The sequence below is a fragment of the Leptonychotes weddellii genome, chromosome 7 (assembly GCF_054177405.1).
Source record: "Leptonychotes weddellii isolate Sample4059 chromosome 7, ASM5417740v2, whole genome shotgun sequence".
Classification (NCBI taxonomy): Eukaryota; Metazoa; Chordata; class Mammalia; order Carnivora; family Phocidae; genus Leptonychotes; species Leptonychotes weddellii.
Window position 1 is genome coordinate 109,769,191 of NC_138375.1, and position 21,330 is coordinate 109,790,520.

Here is a 21,330-nt window from a genome sequence, read left to right on the forward strand (position 1 = left end):
CGGGAAACCCCGGAGTCCTACCCGGCTCTCGCCCCGGCAGCCTCGGGGCTTTCTTCATACACCCCCCCCACCCCACGCCGTCCCTCCCCGCCCGCAAGCTCTGCCCTCCGCCCCCATAGCCCGGCGGGTCTTAGCCCCATCGCTTCCCTCTCAGCCCCATCGCTTCCCTCTCAGCCCCATCGCTTCCTTCTCAGCCCCACTTCCTTTCTTCTTCTCTGTTACCCGCACACGCCTTCTCTGTGCTTTTCTGGGTCCATTTTCCCTCTTACTCCTACTGCCCCCCCCCTTTTTTTTTTGGTATCCTCTTATTTGCTTCGCCTAAAGGTCACTTCCTTCTCAAGATTGATCCCTTTCACCTGCTAACTTTCCTCGCTCCTAGCCCCAGCTCTGGGCCCTTAGCCCGGTGTCACCTGATAATCCTTCCCCTCTGGAATGTTACCTGACTTGGGCCCTCCCTTCCCTCCTCCCTTGCATGTTTGTCCTTGTGATTGCAGGAATGGGTTCCTGCCCAGGTCCTATGGTCTTTGGGCATGACGCTGATTTCCTTCCCGGTATTTCTCCATCCAGAGAACCTGTCTCTTTGCCCTGTTGCTTATCACTTTTCAGGGGGTTAGAACTTCTCATGATGATGATGCCCCTCTTGACCTAGGATGGTGATTTAAACCTCCCCGTGGGGAAGAAGTTAGGCTGCAAGTGCAAGAAGTTTCTGAGTAATTGAATTGCTTTTTATATGTTTCCCATGATAACCATCTCAGCTCGTCTGCCACCTCCTGTGTGACAGGCTAGTGACATTCCTTTTCTGACCTGTAGAAGAGTATAGCTTTCCTCAGGTGCCAGTGACTTCCAATCCAAGTCTGAAGGAATACTGATATTCATGTGACACTATCATATTTCATTACCTTTGCCTTCAATAAATCTTTTTTACTCCTTTCTCCAGGGAGCTGTTTGCTTTTTACTGTAAAAGCTTTGAAAGCTATGGGGCACTATCCAAGAGAGGGAGTCTTGGATCTTAGTAATCATTTGCTAGTTGTAAATGTAGTTCTTTAGTCTTGTCTTCCAGGTAATTATGCCCCCACCCCAGTATCTCTTTGTACTAACCAACTGGATTCTGACTCTTTGCTCTTTCTCTTTTCTCTTATCCCCAACCTTCAGTATTCTGACCCAACTCCACAACTTTGGGAAGAAAACTGATAAAATGATGGAAACAGGAAGAAAATGTTGCTTTGGGACCTAGCGGATTGAGATGTGGAGAGTCCTAAGCAGAATTAAAATAGTGACTCATCTCTTCCTACCTATTTCTAGCAAGGCAGGTGCTTCTGGACTGTCCTTTCCAGTGACTTATGGGCTGTCAGCAACTGCCTGTTTTTCATCTGGTGAACATCTTTTTTTTTCCAGAAATGTTGGGTTAATGGTAGTGATGACCCACCCCCTGTGGTGATTAAAGCAACATTTCCTTATGTTTCTTTAGGATAGGAATTGACACTCAGAGAGCTTTCCTTTTAAGACTTAAGTTCTAGGGTCTGTATTGCTTTTTTATTTCTGTATATATATCTGTTATTTTTGTTTTGCTGTTGTTTCCATGGGTACTGTTTGACCTTCCTCACCCGAATTCCAGTTATTCCTGCTGATATATAGTGAACTCGGTGACTTTTGTAAATGTTTTTCAAGTTCTTAAATAGAATTTTATTTGTGCTGTTTTATCTAACACTTGTGTGTTTCACAAGTGAAATTGGGGCAATCGAAGTGCATGGTGCTGAAAGTTGAGATACCGGAGGAAACTTCACCTGTATTTTGGAATGTCCAGGGAGTCTTGTATATGCTGAGTGGATTTGGCTCAGTTTTTGGTATTTGCTTTACAGAGGGTGGAGCCAAACCAAGTTCTCTTTTTCTTTCTGAGGTGTTGGTTTTAACTCTTAGCCTACTGAACTGTTAAAAAAAAGAAAGAATACGGAGCACAGGTAGTGAGAATTGCATTCAGAGCTAGGGGATTGGAAAGTTTCCAGAAAAGTAGTGCTGCTTAACCCCTTTCTTGCCAACTGTAATTCACCTCAAGGCATCGGAATTTTCTCTTTCTCATTGTTCTTTTTATGAGAAGTCTGTGGCAATGAGAGACTAGAAGGAGCATTGCAATCCACTTCTCTTTGTGTCTGTATGTATATGTGGGTGGGTGGAGGGGGAGAGATCTGCTGGTGTGCTTTTGTTACCCTTGGCTTAGTTTTTTGAACTATAGGCGACAAGCAAACTCAAAGCTGTTTTGCCTATTCCACCTTTGCTAGAGTGTGTGTCCTCTGGAATTCCATTAAGGATGTACTTTATAAAGCTGCACTGGTTTGGACCTTGTGTGCCTGAAGGTTATTTGTTTGCTTCTGAGGAGTTTCTTACCGCTTCATCTGCTCCGTACCTTTCCAAGCTTATGCAGGTTCTAAGTATAGATCAACTGAATGGAACACAGAGCTCGCATATTGCCGAAGATACACTCTTAACTCTCTGATGCATCTTGGGTGGAAAGCACATGGAGTCGAAGTTGAAACAGTGGTTGGGAATCACCTTTGAAAACATTTGGTGGTTAGAGATGCTGATGTGTGTGGCTCAAGCCAGGCTGCCTGGCATTCCCCCTTGATTTTTCAGGAGTCTTTCTCCTCCTGGGCCATAAGCATATCCCTTCTCCAGCATTGTTGCACTTCTTTCACCGGTCCTTAGGGTGAAAGAAAATAAAAATTTTAAACGAACAGAATGTATTCTGATTTTTCAGCAGTGATGAATGTAGGTGTCAAATAGACTGCTGGCTGAAATATGTGTAAAGGTAGCAATTACAACCAGGGTGTTAGGAGGCTGCAGGGTATTCCTGCGATTTATAAACTACACATGCCTTATAGTCCAGAAGTGGATGCAGTCTAAGAAAGAATATTGCTTCCTGATTCAGTTAGGGGCATAATTTTGTAAAACATGAGTTTTAGCTTGGGATTAGAGAGAATAGAAGATACATAATTTTTAAAATCTTGTTTAATTTTGGATTTGTATATTGAATTTTCACCAAGTGGTAGTACTTTCATGCCCTTCTAAAAGCATAGTGATAGTGAAAATATAAATGTTTGGTTGTAGACCCCTGTCCATCCAAAAAGAGCAGCCAAAGGTAAAGGATGTCAGGCAGAATTTTAAACAGATACTAGGGAAGGTAGAGAATATGAAAGAAGTGGAGTTGTTTATGCAGTTGTCTGCTTCTCTCCTCTTAAAGAAGACAATAACTTTAATTCAGAAGGTTCCAGAAAACCCAAGAGTATACAGAGAACTTTATACAAGTCATGTGGGGTTTTTTGGGAAGGTGATAAACACAGGGATTACTTAGTTTAGAAAGAGAGAGGGGAGCCTATAGGAATGTTTTTGAGGTTTGTGATGACAGAATGATACTGTAAAAATTGCTGCCCTTTTTCCTGCCTTGTCTTTAAAGAGGTAGCACAAGGATCCACTTGATCATGTTACATTTACTTGTCTCAAAGGAAATCCTCCCTCGCAAGAGGTCAAACTTAGGGAATGCCTCAGAATTAAAATCTCTGCCCTGGGAGAGTTGATAAACATTGGAATACTTTTATTTTAAAAAGACCTGAAAATTTTATGACTTGTGAATTATGTTTATTATAAAACCTGAGAAAATACTAATAAGTGAGAAGTGGTTTAAGTTTATTGCTGGGCATATGGGTCAGAATTAGACTAGTTTTATTTCCTGTGTGATAGACCAACCTTTTGCTATCCCATGGGGCCCTCTGTATTTTATAAATGGATTGCCAAGTTATTCCTGGAGAGTGTTATATTTTCAGTGAAATATAATGGAAGTTTAAAAGATAAGGTTATACCACATATGATTTAGAAGAACAAGTTAAAATCATGTTTATTAACAAGAGATAGTAGGTATTATAAAGAAAAAAAAGGTTTGTATATGCAGATGGTGTTTTCTCCCATTTTGTGTCTCAGTTGAAGTCATTCTTGACTACAGAAAGCATTTCTATTTGAAACAAGCCATGTATTATTTACCTGTTCTTCTTTATTATAGTTGAGCCTCCTCTTCCCACTCACTCTTGTTTGAAAGCAGTAGGAAAAAAATTCACCTCTTACTAATGAGCAAAGCAACATTTGGTGTTTGCCCCTACTTAGGGTTAGGTGAGACAAAGCCAACACTCTCCCCTTGCCCAGCTACTGTCATCCCCTCTGTCTTTGTTTTTATTCCCTCTCCGCTTCTCTGAGGGCTGGTCCCAGTCCCATCGGCAGCTAGGTGTTTGAGGAATCAGGAATGGTAAAATCTGTTGATACTAAAATTTCTTAAAACTTCAAAGCTAAGATTGAAAAATAAAGAATGTTTAAACACTGGGAACGTATTTTGCCTTCTTTTCCACCTCTCTTTTACTCTTTCTTTCTTTTGGCAAACATTTTATTAGAGGAATCCTTTTTAATAAAGTAAAAGAATTACTGAAGGAAAAGAGAAGTATTAGGACCAATATTTTTATGAATTTTACCACAGATTACAGGATAACTGGGTGTATCATTGGTCTTTCAGCTTTGAGATTCTTCCATTCATTATTAAAGCTTGCTGTGAATGGTAGCCTTAAAATTTTAGTGTTGGAAGGGACTTTAAATGCCATGAAGCCCAAACACCCACTCAGTGCAGCAGTCTCTTCTTATATTTAGAGTTTGGAAACATCAGGGGGCTATGGGGTGGATATTGGATAAATGAATGGAGGAGGAGAAGCAGAAATTTTGGATTCTAGGTTTCCTTTAGTAAATTTCAGGATCTTGGAATAGGTAGAGTAGTAGAAAGAGATTATATAAGAGGAACAGATACACTAGAAGCTATGTTATTGAGAGGGAAAAGATTGAAGAAACTGGCTCTGTGTTGCTTGGCTCACTGACAATCACGGAGTTTTGGTTTGTCCTATAAATATTTGCTTAAGTTTCTTTCCTCCAAGAAAGGGGATGGAACAGATAAGGGGAGACAAAAGGAAGTAAGTATAACGGAACTAAATTAAGAGAAACATGGCATTCTTATGTGGAAGTGTTGTTTTTATTTTGTTGTTTTTCTGTTTTTTGTTTGTTTGTTTTTTTGAGAGCTATCACCAGTGTGTGGGGTGGGGGGGAGGGAGGACAGAGGAAGAGGGAGAGAGAGAACCTCAAGCAGGCTCCACGACCAGCATGGAGCCCAATGCAGTGCTTGATTTTATGACCCTGAGATCATGACCTGAACCAAAATCAGGAGTTGGACACTGCCGACTGAGACACCCAGGTGCCTCTGTGGAAGTGTTCTTATATGAAAGATAGGAGATTCCATCCGTGGTGGTGGTTATAAATGGTCCTTAGGTGGTAGTGACTTTGGCATTTTGTTAAGGTAGCAGATAGAGGGGAGTTTTTGGTGTCCTGGATTATTTTTCTGGACTTCTTTTTTTCTTTTTTTTAATTAACATATAATGTATTATTTGTTTCAGGGGTACAGGTCTGTGATTCATCAGTCTTTACACAATACACAGCACTCACCACAACACTTTTTTTTTTTTAAAGGAATTTCTATTAAGCCATGCAAGGCCTGGATGAATTTTAATTTTTTTAAGAGATTTTATTTATTTAAGATAGAGTGAGAGCGAGAGAGAGCGGCCCAAGTGGCGGGGAGGGCAGAGAGAGAGAGGGAGAAGCAGGCTCGCCGCTGAGCAGGGAGCCTGATGCGGGGCTCGATCCCAGGACTCTGAGATCATGAGCTGAGCCAAAGGCAGACATTTAACCTACTGAGCCACCCAGGCGCCCCTCTAGATTTCTGATAGTGTGATTTATTCCCTATTTTAGAAATACTGCTGTGTGAAAACATAGAATTTGCATTTTCTTTTAAGATTTAACATACTTTAAGGATCCAACATCGGATGATTTATAAACTGTCTTTGATCCTGAAGGTCATAGAAAACCAAGAAGTATACCTTAGTATTGGCCTTAAATCTCAGATAAAGCTGCCTTTTTTTTCCCTGGTAGGGCTCTGTTTAACTTTCTAAAAAACTGCCAAACTGTTTTCCAGAGTGACTGTACCATTTTATTATCACAGGCCATATATGAGTTCCAGTTCCTTGCTAACTCTTACTATGATGAGCCTTAAGTTTTAGCCATTCTAGTGGGTGTGTAGTGGTATTTCAGTGTGGCTTTAATTTGCATTTGTGTAATGTTGAGCATCTTTTACTGTGCTTATTTGCTATCTGTATATCTTTGCTGAAATGTCTGTTCAAAATTTTTGCCCATTTAAAATTTTTTATTATAGTCTAAATGCAAGACATTTGTTGGATATGTGTTTTACAAATATTTTCTTTCTCCCGTGATTTGCCTTTTCATTTTCCTTTAACACTGTGGTATGAAGAACAAAAGTGTTTAATTCTGAAGTCCAGGGGCACCAGGGTGGCTCAGTCGTTAAGCATCTGCCTTTGGCTCAGGTCATGGTCCCAGGATCCTGGGATCGAGCCCCACATTGGGCTCCTTGCTGGGCGGGAGGCCTTCTTCTCCCTCTCCCACTCCCCCTGCTTGTGTTCCTGCTCTGTCTCTCTGTCAAATAAATAAATAAAATCGTTAAAAATTTTTTTTGAAGTTCAGTTTTTTAAACTTCTTGCTTTTTGTGTCATATTTCAAAAATCTGTGCTAAAATCACAGCCCCTAAGATTTTCTCCTTCTGTTTTCTTCTAGAAGTTTTATAGATGAAGCTCTTAAGTTCTCCACTTTTCTGCTGTGGATATGTTGTTATATTCCACTTATGTTCCTTGGGGCATAAATTTTCACCTGTAGGCAGACAGAACATTTCTGATACTCGGGATTGGGGGACCTTTGAGATTCAATTTATCCTGGTGGCATTTTCATCTTAATATGTGGTGTTAGAAACCTTTTGTCTCATACTCTGTGTGCTACTGTATAATGCCAGTCTTCCTATCTATAAATATTAATGTATATTCAGCATCTTGTTAGATAGGAAGATGAATTCATCCCAGACTGGAAGGACAGGGAGTAGTAATAACAACAGTAGCAGTAGTAAGAGCATTTGTTTGTTGCATACTTATTACAGCCCTAGGACTGTGCTAAAGAGCTTTAGATTCATTATCTCATTAATCTGTACCTCAGTCTTATAAAATAGGTACTATTGTTATTCCCGTTTTATAGGTAATTGAACTGAGACTCAGTGAGACCAAGCAACTTGCTTTAGCTTGTAGAACTGGGATTCAAACTGAGATCTAGCTGATTTAAAAAAAAAAAAAATCTTATTCACTACATTCTACTGACATTTTACAAGTGTCCAGTTTTTGCACCTGGAGTATAAAAGTATTCACTGCTAGGAATTTCATAGAAAATTTTGATGTCATCTCTTTAGTTATTTGATGACTGTAGTCGATTAAAACTGGGCTCTCCTCCAGTTCATTTGGTGGGAAAGAAGTATTGGGTCTAGATGGACAAAGTGCAATGGTTAAATGGCTAACTGCTTTTCGCATTTAGTAATGTAGACTTTGAAGTCATTACAAGAATTATAATTAAACCTTTCTTAAGCATGAAGAGGTAGCTGTTTCAGTGCATCAGAACCAATTTTTCCTCTGGCTTATGAGTTATTAAGAAGTTGCCAATTACTATTTTTAAAAATGCAACCTTCTTTGTAAGTGAAACACCTCTAACAGCATCACCTGTCAGTTGCTGTAGTTGTTTAAATTGATGAGAGCAGCAAGCAGTGGTGACAAATGGGAAGGAGGAAGCTGTTGTTAGACCACCTCTAATAGTTATCTTTTCTGTATTTTAGAATTGGCATACGATATCTTTAAAAATCCTCTTTGTGGCCCTGAAACTTGACTCTAAGGATTGTGAATGGTTAATAACTCCAGGGTCTCTTCTGAGTCTGGGGCCTACTGATGTTTGTTCTTTAGACCTGGCAGTTATTTGCCTGTAGTTAATAATTAAGACATCGCCAAAGAGATCCAGGTACCCAGGAACTAGGATTTTCTTTATGACTAGTGGCAAAGAGTAGAGAATAGAGTTTCTCTTGTTTGCCTGAGTCCACATGGATCTATCCTAGATCCAAAAGGCTAAAGATCAGGAAGTCATGTTGTTCTATCACATGTCCTGTTCAGCCCTTGCTTTTTATGTCATCTCAGTCATGTCAGTAGGAGAATGGGTAGGAAAAGCTCAGAGGCTATGAACACAGAGTTTAAAAGCTGTAGAATTTCAGAGAAGTGAAAATTAAGTGGGAAGAGTACTGGACTGTGAGTCAGAAGAACTAGGTTTCAGAATCTTAGAAAGCTGGAAGTGAAAAGGATGCTAAAAATTATTTCATTCAAACCCTTTATTTTATACATTTAGAAATGCGGGCCTAGGAAAGTGGTCTGTCCACATTTATAGCTAGACCTAGGACTAGAACCCTTATCTTCCATTCCCACTGAAGTATTATTTCCAAATATTGCTGTTTAGTTGGACTTTGCTACTGATTAGCCATTTGAACTCTGGGCAAATCATTGTGCTTTTCTTGGTCTTTTCTTGTAATATTAGAGATTCAGCATGAACTATTTCAAAGGTCTGTCCTTATGTCCAAAATTCTATAAGTGATCAGGATATAACTGTGGACAGTTAATAGTTAATTTCATAGAAGATGGGGGATATGTCAGGCCTTGGAGGGAAATAGAAGGGTTGGTAGAGAAGAAGGGAAGGGATTTCATGGTGTAGGGAGCAGTGTGAACAGAGGATCAGAGACACAAATGTATGGCTGTGGTAAAGAAAATGGCCCAGTTATAGCAGTCAAGAGGATTTATATGGAAGATTAATCATTTAAGAAAGATGAAGCCACTTCATAGGGATTATTTTATTCCTGTTAAGGGCTTTTGGGTTCTCTATCTGTAGAAACTTGCAGACAGCAGGACTGAAAATTAGTGTTTTGTAGCACGTCATGATGCATGTTGGTGCAATTTTTGGCCATGCGAATGTGTGATGGTGACAGTAAATCAGCATATCCAAGAACAGAATAAAGTGTTAACGTATCAGCAGATCATTTCTGCTACCTAGATGGAGTTTAGATAGTTGTTTGTTTGATTTATAGTCCTTATCAATTTTAACACACCCATCTTTTCAGACTTTGAGCGATAAATCTAGATTTTAAAAATACGACTCTGGGCTGGATCTCAAAGCTGTATAGCTAAATTGTGAGCTCAGGTGGGAAATCCCATTGTGGGGATAATCAGAACTTCTCTTTGGGCCGTGTTATTTCTTCTTAAAAGTCTCCTATAGTGCAGTATAGGTTTCGATTTGTCCTCTTATTTGTTTTTTCTGTTGTTGTTGTTGTTTTTTAAAGGTTTTATTTATTTGACAGAGAGAGACACAGTGAGAGAGGGAGCACAAGCAGGGGGAGTGGGAGAGGGAGAAGCAGGCTTCCCGCGGAGCAGGGAGCCCGATGGGGGTTCGATCCCAGGACCCCGAGATCATGACCTGAGCCGAAGGCAGACGCTTAACGACTGAGCCACTTGGGAGCCCCTTGCCCACTTATTTGAAGTGTTCTTTAATCTTTTGTGAATGGAAAAAAACCCCATATATATTATATATAATATATAGAGAGAGGGAGGGAGATAACTTTTTGGGGGGATCTTATTTCCCATCTTGCTTGTGAGGTGCCTAAGCCCATTGGTGGTGTTTTGCTCACATTATCAATATCCTCTTATGTATTTTAGTTTTAATGTTAGTTTTGGGAATCTTGAGATGATTTTCAAGGTTCTCCATTTCTATGGTCTAATGTAGGAGATTGGCAGTTTAAAAACATTAGTCCTCTCTCACCAAGGTAACTGAGGCAGAGAGAACCACTAATGTTAACTATATCTGACCAGAAGAACCCTGTTGAGAAAAGTTTATTGTTATTCTTTAGTATCTTCTAGTTTTGTGTTTTATGAAAGAACATGTCTGCAGGATTAAAAATCTCTGTGTTATTTTACATAGTTCAGGGCTGCCAACTTTTATCATTACGAATGAGAGCAGTATTTGACCCAGGGCTGTAGGGATTGTTGGCATACATTTAAAGTGAATAATTGGTAAGTCCCCATATTATTTTAATCTATTAGTATTATAGTATTTCAGGGTTATAGAAAGGTTTTCATAGAATATTAAATAAAGAAGGCAAGGATGAGTCTCCAAGTACTCAGGATATGTCTAGGTCTCCACAGAAAGTGCTAGTGACCTTTTTTTTTCCCCTTAAACTCTTATAATCCTACCCATAGCTATTCTTCAATTTCTTCATTTGGTCATAGAAGCAAAATAGAGTGAGACTGTTCTAAAATTATTACATCATGTTTGCATGTATGGGACCTACAGAGATATTTTTAGTTTTGTTAGTTTTCGTGAAAGATGTGTATTAGGCTCCCCAGGCATAAAGGTTTCTAGTGATTTGATCCTTGTATTTTAGAAATATGGGAGTTGGCCTTAGTTGGCAGCTCTTTGCATCCACCAGGGCTTGTTCGTTACTTACTTCTAGGCCCATGGGTGACGTCTGTTTCCTGTGATTGAAACCACAAGAAGAAGTGGTGAGAAGCCACTGTAGGATATGTACTATCAGGCAAGCAGCAGGCATTGGGCTACCCTCAAAAAGAGCAGTAGTAATTAAGCACAGTCTTTGGGCCTCTCAGGAGACCCTAGAAATGACCTGATCCAGTCTCCTCATCTTAAAATGAGGAGGCCACTGAGGCCTGGAGGTACTCATTTGCTCAAGATCATGTAATTAGGTGAGCTAGCTTTTAGACTATTCATTATTCTCTCTCTCTCTTTTTTAAATATTTTATTTATTTATTTATTTGAGATAGAGAGAGTGAGAGAGAGAGTGCACAAGCAGGTGGCAGAGGGAGAGGGAGAAGCAGACTCCCTGAAGAGCAAGGAGCCCTATGCTGGGCTCAATCCCAGGACCCTGAGGTCATGACCTGAGCCAAAGGTGGCCGCTTAACTGACTGAGCCACCCAGGCGCCCCTCATTATTCTTTCTCACATTGCTTTGTCACCCCTAATTTTTCTAACTGTGCCCTGCCAGAGTGTTTCCTTAAGTAAGAGTACTACTGGAGAAGAGTAAATACTAGTGGACATTTGGAATATGGGAATTGGATAATGTTGCCTTTGCTTTTAGGTGCTGTGCTATGATTTTTTAAAAGCTCTTTAAAATATATATATATATATACACACACACACATATATTTTAAAAATAACAGCATCTAAACCCCAAATTTCTACTTTTCATTTTTTATTTCACTTAGTGTTTGAATATTTTAGTTATTATGTCTATGCACAGACGTGTTTATAAAGTTGCAGTCATAGCTTACACAAGTTTTCTGCTTTAACACAATGTATCAAAAATTTTTCTAGGGGCGCCTGGGTGGCTCAGATGGTTAGGGTCCTGGGATCGAGCCCCACATTGGGCTCCTGGCTCAGCGAGGAGCCTGCTTCTCCCTCTCCCTCTGCCTCTCTCCCTGCTCATGCTTTCTCTCTCTCTCTCTCTCTCTGTATCTCTGTGTCTCAAATGAATAAATCTTTAAAAAAAAATTTTTTTTTCTAGCTTTCTAATCTTTGAAAAGTGCTACTTTTGTTTGAAATGGAAATGTGTTTTTTATTATAAAAGTGAAACACCTATTTATAAGAAAATATAGATGTGTATAAAAATAAAACATCCCTGGGGCGCCTGGGTGGCTCAGTCGTTAAGCATCTGCCTTCGGCTCAGGTCATGGTCCCAGGGTCCTGGGATCGAGCCCCGCATTGGGCTCCCTGCTCTGCGGGAAGCCTGCTTCTCCCTCTCCCACTCCCCCTGCTTGTGTTCCCTCTCTCACTATGTCTCTATCTGTCAAATAAATAAATAAAATCTTTTAAAAAATAAATAAAACATCCCTTAACCTTGTTTTCCATTTATCACATTTATTTTTACATTTACATTTTGTAGCATAAGGACTTTGGCCTGAAATTGTATGTTTGTATTAGAACATACTTCTAGCAATTGTAGTATGGAACTATCAGAAGTACTGTATTTTAATTCTTGCTTGTATTTCTGGTGATAGACGAGTAATAATATTTCACCTCATGCTCTCCTGCCCCTCTCCCCTGCAAGATTTTCTCAAAATCAGATCTTATTTTAGATTTGAAGGGGCCCAGAAAATGTTTATTGTGGTTTCATAAGATCAAGTCTGTGTAATATAATTTTTGGATCAGTTAAGGTATTATCAGTAGGCTGTCATTATTTCTGGGTATTTAGAAATGATGTGCAGATAGGAAAAAGGTGTAACCATCATTTGGAAATGAAGGGTTTGAGAATGGGATTTAAAACAAGGTGGCCTCATACTTGGTCCCTGTATGTAGAAGTAATACCAGCTGCAGGAACTTCCTGTCAGCCAGGCCTTGGGTGTGTCATACATGTGCTCACCCTTGAGGAAGAGTAGATGTCCTGCTACTCACATCACAGCATGGGAGGAGAAAACAGTTGCTACGGAGATTGGGAAACAGCATTCCTGAGTCACTGACTGTTTCCAAATGAATGGACAACACCCCTTTTTAAAGGAGCAATTACAATCTAAGCTCAGGCTGTAAAGAGAGAGGCCCACTAAGAAAGTGAAGAACAAGTATCAGTATTTGGAACTGGAGAAATGTGTTGAAATTTTGGAAAAATAGGTTGACATTATGTATTGTTTTCTACACAGCCCTCCCATCTGAAAGTAGGGTGTTCCTATGAAATCTTTCATAAGCCAAAATGACATAAAGCAAAGAAGCACTTACCATTAATTTATATGAAAATTTTTCAAGCATTCCTAAAAATAACCTCTTAGGCTTTTCTGGTAACTTAGGCCACATCTTGCTAACGGAGGCACAAAATAAATGGAGATAAAACACGGATGCTTACAGACACACTTCAAAGCTACAGTGGCCTGATGCTGAGTGTAGCCCTGCTCGGGTTGTGCGCTGCCTCTCTCATAATGGCTCGCTGCAAAACAAATGCTGGATGCTATTTTCTCTTTTCACCTTTTTTTTTTTTTTTTTTTGGTAAAAGTGAAAATCTTTTATGTTTCAGTTAGCAAAAACAGGTACTAATATAGGTCTTCCAAAAAAGCGAAGTGGCCTAACATGAACCGTTGAAAAGTGGGGGATACCTCTATGTGTGTTCAAAAGTTTTATCAGAACCTTTGGATGTTTGAAAGGGAGGAGGTTTTGCTTACTGATCTCTCACCAGATGACAGAATATATGTGCACTTCCTTCCTGTCAGCAAAAGAGATGGTCATGTCTGCCACACCTTGTGACACTTGATAGGAAACTAGGACTTCCAGAATCTGAGCACTTTCTCTGTTGGCAGCTTATTGTCCCAGCCCATGAGTGGTTCATAGTGCAAGGGGCTGGCAGTTTGGATGGACTTGTAGGAGGAATGCAATGTTCCCAGCCTGGTTTCCACCTGCTGTGCTGAGCTAGAATAGTGAAACCTGAGTGGACTTCCCTTTTCTCTAGGCTATCAGCTATCTGGGATGCAGGCTGTGCCAGTCCTGGGCTTTAAAATGAGCTAAGCGGTAGGCAAAATGTTACCTTCTCCTTTTCCCCAAGAGGCTTGCCTTCTTGAACTAACAGAGGACTATTAGAATGTATTTTGGACCTGTCAGAGGATTGAATCCTAGTGTTAAGACAGGTTTTCCTTCATTTTAATCACAGCTGGGAAATGTGGTTTATTTGAAAGCAGACTCTCACCAACTGATTTAGACAGTTGTGTGGATATTTGAGTTTGTTGCTTTGCATTTGTAAGTAAATTGCTTCAAATTTATAACTAAATTACTGAAACAGGTAATGATTAGTTACGCTCCTTGTAGGACATTTCTTTTTTTTTTTTTAATATTTTATTTATTTGAGAGAGAGAGAGAGCACAAGAGGGGGGTGCGGGAGAGGGAGAAGCAGACTCCCTGCTGAGCAGGGAGCCCGATGCGGGACTCGATCCCAGGACTCCAGGATCATGACCTGAGCCGAAGGCAGCACTTAACCAACTGAGCCACCCAGGCGCCCGTAGGACATTTCTAACTCATACTTGACAAACGTCACTGCCTGGAATCCTTCAGGGCATCCTGGGCGGTATCAGTAAAAAGATACTGGCTCTGGAAGGCAGTGGTAGATTGAAAGAACCGTCTTAATTAGGGTTTTTTTGTTTTTTTTTTTTAAGATTGATTGATTTGACAGAGAGAGAGAGAAAGCACAAGCAGGGGGAGCAGGAGAGGGAGCCGATGCGGGGCTTGATCCCAGGTCTCATGACCCTGAGATCATGACCTGAGCCGAAGGCAGACCTTTAACCGCCGACTGAGCCACCCAGGTGCCCCAAGAACTCTCTTAATTAGGTTTAAAAGATCTTGGACTCTCCTCTACTGTGTTCCTTTTGTTTCTTGTATGAATTCTAACAAGCTAACTGTCCAGTTCTGAGTTGAGCTGTGGAGCTACCAAGGCAGCATGAAACTTAAATGGATGAGCTGCAAAGGCCTGACTCCTTTAGCAGTTTTCCCATAGTGATCATGGGGAGCATGAGTGAGCCATCTCCATTTCTGGGGACTGCTAGATAATCTTCAGGTTTCTTTCCCTTAAACCAACTTAACTTAATAATACTAAGTTAGCTTTATAGTTGATGTTTTTAAATTCCTGGTCATTTTTGTGCTTTTTTTTTCGTCTTCTTTTTCTCAGAGATACCCTTTTTCTTTTCTTTTTTTCCTCTTTTCTTTCTGGAAGTGGCTGCTCCAGTTCTACACAACTCTGGTTTAAGCTTCTGGCACCAGTAAGTAGTAATGTCAGAATCTAGTTTGTTTATGCAAATGGTAGATGAGATACTGATTTAACTCAGTGTCATCCTTGGGCCATTCCTTGAAAATCGAAGGGGAAGTTCTCTACATTTGAAGATACACCCTTTATTTTCTTCTCTCTAGTTGTAATTGACTTCTAAATGAGGAGTGGGAATTGAAGAAGGAAGGCTGAAAAGTGTCATAGGTTCCATCATCATATATTATTTAATTTTTACAAAGCACTTTGCAAAACAAGTACTTTCCATCCATTTTATTACTTTTCATACCAGCCTTATGAGATGATACAGTCCTAACTATAAGACTGAAACTGTGATAGATAAAAAGAAAAGCTCAGCCTGCTCTTACTGTCTTTTAGTGGAAATGTGACAAATTTTTTGTCTGAACTGGAATGGGATTCATTGGTAATTCAAGTGCACATGATAACCTTCTGTTGCCTAAGGAACTATCCTAAGGAACTGAATGTCATTACTGTGATAGAATAAAGAGATGAATCAATGAATCATAGCCAGACCGTGCTCTCTGCTCTGTATGATTCTGAATGTCACATACCTTACCTGATCCTTCCTGGGTAGGTAGTTGAGAATTTGAAAGAAGATTGTTGTTGGCTTTCCATTTTACCTGTAGGTAGCCTGTGTCTTAGGCCTTATTGCTTTTCAAAGGAGGTGGAAGACTCCTTAGGTGACATGTGTCCCATAGTTGGATATTTTCCTCAAGGACAACTCAAAGTGTATCATGTACCAATGAGCATCCCCTGTTCTCATATATAGGGAAAGACATGACTCTTCAAGGTATGGTCTCGTGGTTGACTGACTCTTCATAGTCTCATGGTTGACTGACCTGTCCATAACCATCACATTGCCACAGACTTTGACTTAAGGTATTTCCTAGGTTTGCCTAATTTGAGTAAAGGAATTAATAAATGAATACACTGTGCTTAGGATGATGCTCTTAAACACCTGTAGTGATGCTAATTTTTAAAATATTTATTAAATATTGGCCACTTCAAATGAACAAGACATGGGTTCCTGCCCCCAAGCAACTTACACAGAAGTAGTTACAATAAACAGTCTGATAAAAAATATTGAGAACCTGCCCTTGGTAAGTTCTTTAGTTCTTTTTGCGAAATGACTGACAATGGCTAAATGTATAGTTGATAGATGAGGAATAGCTTTTTCCTTTTGTTGTTGGAGCACAGTGTCAACTAGTCCACTCTTCAGGTGTGTATTTTAAAACAAGTCTTTCTGTAGTAATAACAGCGCAGTTACTTTACAGAATGATCTCTTACCACTCCACTTTATGATCTCATAGTTCCCAGTAGGTATGTGTGTCTGCTTTTGCTTTGTTTTTAATAAATAAGGGACCCGAAGCATGAAGAATTAAAATGATTTGCTCAAAATCATACTTGTAGTTTTTTAGGATGCCATAAATAAATAAACCAGGACTCATAGTCTTTTTCCTTCAGCCAAAGTTCTAGATAAATTGTAGATTTTGTCAGTTTGTTTAATGTATTAGTTTCCTACTGCTGCATAAGAAACTCAACAGTTTAGAACAAAACTCACTTATTAGTTCATAGTTCCATTAGTCAGAAGTCCAGCATGAGTAGTGTGGCTGCATTCTCAGAGTTACCAGAGGGCTGAAATCAAGGTGTGTCAGCTGGGCCAGATCTGATCTGGAGTCACTCAGGGAAAATCTGCTTCCAAGCTCATTCAGTTTGGCCAAGTTCAGTTCCTTGCGGTTGTAGAGCTGAGGTCCCTGTTTCTTTGCTGGCTCTCAGCAACTAGACGCTGCCTACCGTCCTTGCTATTTGGCCCCCTTCATGCTCAAGCCAGAAATGACCTGTTGAGTCCTTGTGTCTCTAACATCTCACCTCAGATTTAAAGGGCATGTGTGATTGGGTCAGGCCTGTGCAGATTATTTCCCTTTCTTAAAAGTCAGTCATGCCGAATAATAGAACCTAATCACAGGAGTGGTATCCTATCGTACAATCCTGGTAATTATACAGGGTTCATATGTCAGGCTAGGAATCTCAGGGGACATCTTAGAATTTTATCTACCACTCTAAACGTGTCCTTACACTAGATTAGACAGCCCTTGAGCTAGGGTGGACGTCAGAGAGGGAGAGGTATGAGTTGACTATCCTGAGGCAGTTAGTGAATTGCTTTGTGATTATAGGTGTTTTAAGAAAACCTGTAGTTCCCAGGGAGCCTGGGCCTCTTAGAATCTTCACACAGTGGGCCACAGGGCATTCAGCTGTGGTGTGCTGGTGGTAGTCATTTAGCCAAGAGCTCAAATATGTCTGGTATTAGCCTGAACAAAATTTTTTTTTAAAGGTGGTAGAGGAAGAGTAGTGGAGGAATGGGCAAAAGAAATGGGTGAAGGTGGGGCGCCTGGGTGGCTCAGTTGGTTAAGCGACTGCCTTCGGCTCAGGTCATGATCCTGGAGTCCCTGGATCCAGTCCCGCATCGGGCTCTCTCCTCAGCAGGGAGCCTGTTTCTCCCTCTGACCCTCCCCCCTCTCATGTGCTCTCTCTCTCTCTTATTCTCTCTGTCTCAAATAAATAAATAAAATCTTTAAAAAAAAAATGGGTGAAGGAGATTATAAATTTGCAGTTATAAAATAAGTCATGGGGATAAAAAGTACAGCATAGGGAATATAGTCAGTAATACCTTGGTGAGCATTTCATAATTGTTGAGTCACTGTGTTGTACACCTGAAACATACTGTATATCAACTATACTTCATTTACAGTTTTTTAAAAAATTAAATAAGTTAGCCTGAACAAAATATTTAGAAAGTACTGAGATACAGGCTTGCAGTTGGAGGTTTATATTATCCGTGTATGAACCACATGGTTCATAGGATTATCATCCATGATTAACTGTTCTTGTGAAGCACAGTGGTAGGAATTGGAAACACTTTTTGCTATGTAATGTACTCTGTTCAAAGTAAAGTTTAATCATATTCTCTTATTAGATCCCTGCCAACCTCTCTGCTGCTAAGGATACTACCTAATTACTTTTTGTTTGGCTACATGAACATCTTGTGCCAAGAGACCATCCTTAATTGTTTGAGAATTCTGTCCCGTTTTCCTGCTGAGTGGGAAAAAGTAGAGTCAGGGAGTTGGGTAGAGGTCAGTCAGTCTCTGGAATGATTTTCTTACAGCCTTGAATTTAAAAAAATGCCAGTTCTGTTGCTAGGCAAACAGAGGGAACCTCTGTTTAAAAGACTGCCATGTTTAGTCCCATCCACTCACTTTTTAAAGATCTATTTATTTCCTTAGAAAGAGAAAGAGCGTGCGTGGGCGTGGAGGGGAAGGGTAGAGTGATAGGAGGGGGAGTCCAAGCAGACTACTCGCTGAGCACGGAGCCCAACATGGGGCTCGATCCCACTACCCTGAGATCATGACCCAAGCGGAAACCAAGAGTTGGACACTCAACTGACTGTGCCACCTAGGCACCCCATTATCCACTAGTTTCTAAAAGCTGAAGTGTTAATAGATATAACCACCACCACAGCAAATCCAGTATGGAAGAGAAGTTTTATAGTTTATTTGCATTTATTATGATAATAATAATAATCAGGGTATGTTTCATACTCATTAAGTCATCTGATTAGTTTGGCCTCACAGGGCATACCTTGGGGTCTTTGGACTTTTTTGTTTTCGGTTTCTTATAGAAACCAAACTGTAAAGTGTCTAGGAAGTTTCTTATTTCCTGTAGATGGTAACCAAGAGATTTATCTTACCACATATTACATTAGGATGTGGTGAGTGAATCATAGTCTTGAATTATTCTCTGGAAGGGGGGAGTGAGGGGACAGCTTTTCATTTTTATGTTGATTGTCTTAATGCAGAGCAGTACCCAGCCAAATATATTTATTTTTAAGGTATATTTATTTTTGACAATGTTACTTTTTAAAAAGATTTATTATTTATCTGAGAGAGAGAGAGAGAGTGGGGGCAGGGTAGGGGCAGAGGGAGAGGGAGGGAGAAACTCAAGCAGACTCCTCGTTGAGTGCAGAGCCTGACTCGGGGCTCGATCTCATGAAACCAAGATCAGAACTGAGCCAAAACCGAGAGTTGGACCCTTAACCGACTAGGCCATGTAGGCACTCCATTTGATGCTGTTACTTTTGATGCGGTGCACCTTTGAGCAATCTGTGTTGATTTAAATAAGATTTGATAACACAGAGCGTCTTTTGGAAAAGATGAAGGTCATTTTGGTAAATGCAGTTTTGTTGAGCTCTTTTCTGGGACCAGCTAATGACCTTTAGAAATTGTTTTACTCATTTAATTCTATTGAATAAATTCCTCTAGAATAAATATTTTTTTACTCCTTATAAATTTATTTATTTATTTATTTAAGTAATCTCTATACCTAACTTGGGGCTCGAACTCACAACCCCGAGATCAAGAGTCACCATAGTTGAGCATCTGGCAAGGCTGCAGTGAGGATCAACTACTAGACATCCAACAAGAATATGGTCAGAGGAGTACACTGCTTTATATTTTCTTTTTCTAAGCTCACCATGGCCAATCTTAATTCTTCTGGATAAGTCAAAGTAGAAAAACTCTGTGGGGTGGAATGAGTGTCCTTGAGGTCCAAACAGTAGAGCAAGGAAGGAAGGGAAGAAATTATTAACATACGGTTCCAATAAGCCAACAGTCTGGCTGGGCCAGACCCACCAGGTATTGTCAGTTTAAAAGCCCAGAACAAAAGTGGATGATGGTGATGACAGGCTTGGAGGGTTTGGCTCAGGTCCCATAGTCCCCTTTTAATTGTGCTCTCTGGCAAAGAATCTCAAATCTTTGCCTTACGGATTTCCTTTACCTCTTCCATGTGTTAGGTCTCCTGTTGCCCATGTTTCAAGTCCTTTACTTCCTTGGTTTGCTCCCTCATTTTGGTGGAGCATATCCTACAATAGCTTCCTGAGATGCATGGGGATAAATTTTTTGAAAGCTTAAGTTTCTGAAAATGCCTATTCTGAACTCAACATTTGATTGATTATTTTGTTGGGTATAGAATCCTAGGTTTGAAATTATTTTTCTTCGTATGTATTAAAGGCCTTGTTCCGTTGTTGTCTAGCTTTTGGTGTATTGTTAAAAAACCCAAATCTGTTCTCATTACTTTGTATATGACCAATTTTTCTCCTTTCTGTCAAATCTTGTAGAATTTTCTTTGTATTCAGTGTATTGAAATTTCACCATAATACACCTTTGTGTGATCTATTTTTATCCTTTGTGCTGGGCACCTACCCTTTGGTATTGGGAAATATTCTTGAATTATTTCTTTGGCAACCTGCTCCCCTGTTTTCTCCTATTTGCGTATTGAACCTTCCAGACTGATCTTATCTTTGCTTATCTTTTCTCTCTTACTTTTCCATCTCTGTGTTTTTGCTCTGCTTTTTGGGAGATTTCCTCAATTCTTATCATCTAGTATTTCTATTGAGCTTTCTCTTGAGTTTCAGTTCTCATATTTTCAACTTCTACAGGTTCTTTTTCCTCTGCATGTTTCTTTTTAAAACAGCATTATGTTCTCTTTTATGGATATTAGTGATCTTGAAAATCTTTTTGCATAGTCTGAATGACAGGCTGTTCTTTTTTTTTTTTCTCTGTCTTACATCAGTGGCTTTTCTCAAATGTCTGATAACCTGGGTCGTCTGCTAATGTTTAAGAATGAGGGACCAGCAGAGGCGCCTGGGTGGCTCAGTCGGTTAAGCATTTGGCTCTTGTTTGCAGTGCAGGTCTTGATCTCAGGATCGTGAGTTCAAGCCCCATGTTGGATGCCACGCTGGGTGTGGAGCCTACTTAAAAAAAAAAAAAAAAAAGAATGAGTGACTAACAAACTGATGGGAAACTCTAGATGCACAGGTAAAGTTTGTTAACTGTGCACTTTACTATATAGAACAGACCTGTATAGGGGCACGTGGGTGACTCAGTCGTTAAGCATCTGCCTTCGGCTCAGGTCATGATCCCAGGGTCCTGGGATTGAGCCCCACATCGGGCTCGCTGCTCGGTGGGAGGCCTGCTTCTCCCTCTCGCACTCCCCCTGCTTGTGTTCCTGCTCTCGTTATCTCTCTCTGCCAAATAAGTAAAATCTTAAAAAAAAAAAAAGACCTGTATAATAGAGCTATAACGTGAGTCCATATGTAATTTCAGATTTTTCTGGCAGCCACAGAAAAAGGCAAAAAGAAACATGAAATTAATTTTAATATTAATTTAGGTAATCCAATATATAAAAAGATTTCAGTATGTTATAAAAGTATTAATGAGATGTTTTATATTCTGTTTTTAATATTAAGTTGTTGGACTCCAGTGTATATTTTACATTTATAGCACATCTCAATTTATATGCTAAGTTTTTATTAAAAAAATAGTTGAGATCGGGGCGCCTGGGTGGCTCAGTCGTTAAGCGTCTGCCTTCGGCTCAGGTCATGATCCCAGGGTCCTGGGATCGAGCCCCGCATCGGGCTCCCTGCTCCGCGGGAAGCCTGCTTCTCCCTCTCCCACTCCCCCTGCTTGT

The 21,330-nt window shown here is 40.1% G+C and overlaps 1 protein-coding gene across 4 annotated transcripts in view; it reads left to right on the forward strand.

Moving 5' to 3' along the window:
* DIAPH1 (diaphanous related formin 1) overlaps nt 1-21,330 on the forward strand; it is a 94,849-nt gene that overhangs the window by 398 nt on the left and 73,121 nt on the right. The window lies entirely within an intron of this gene.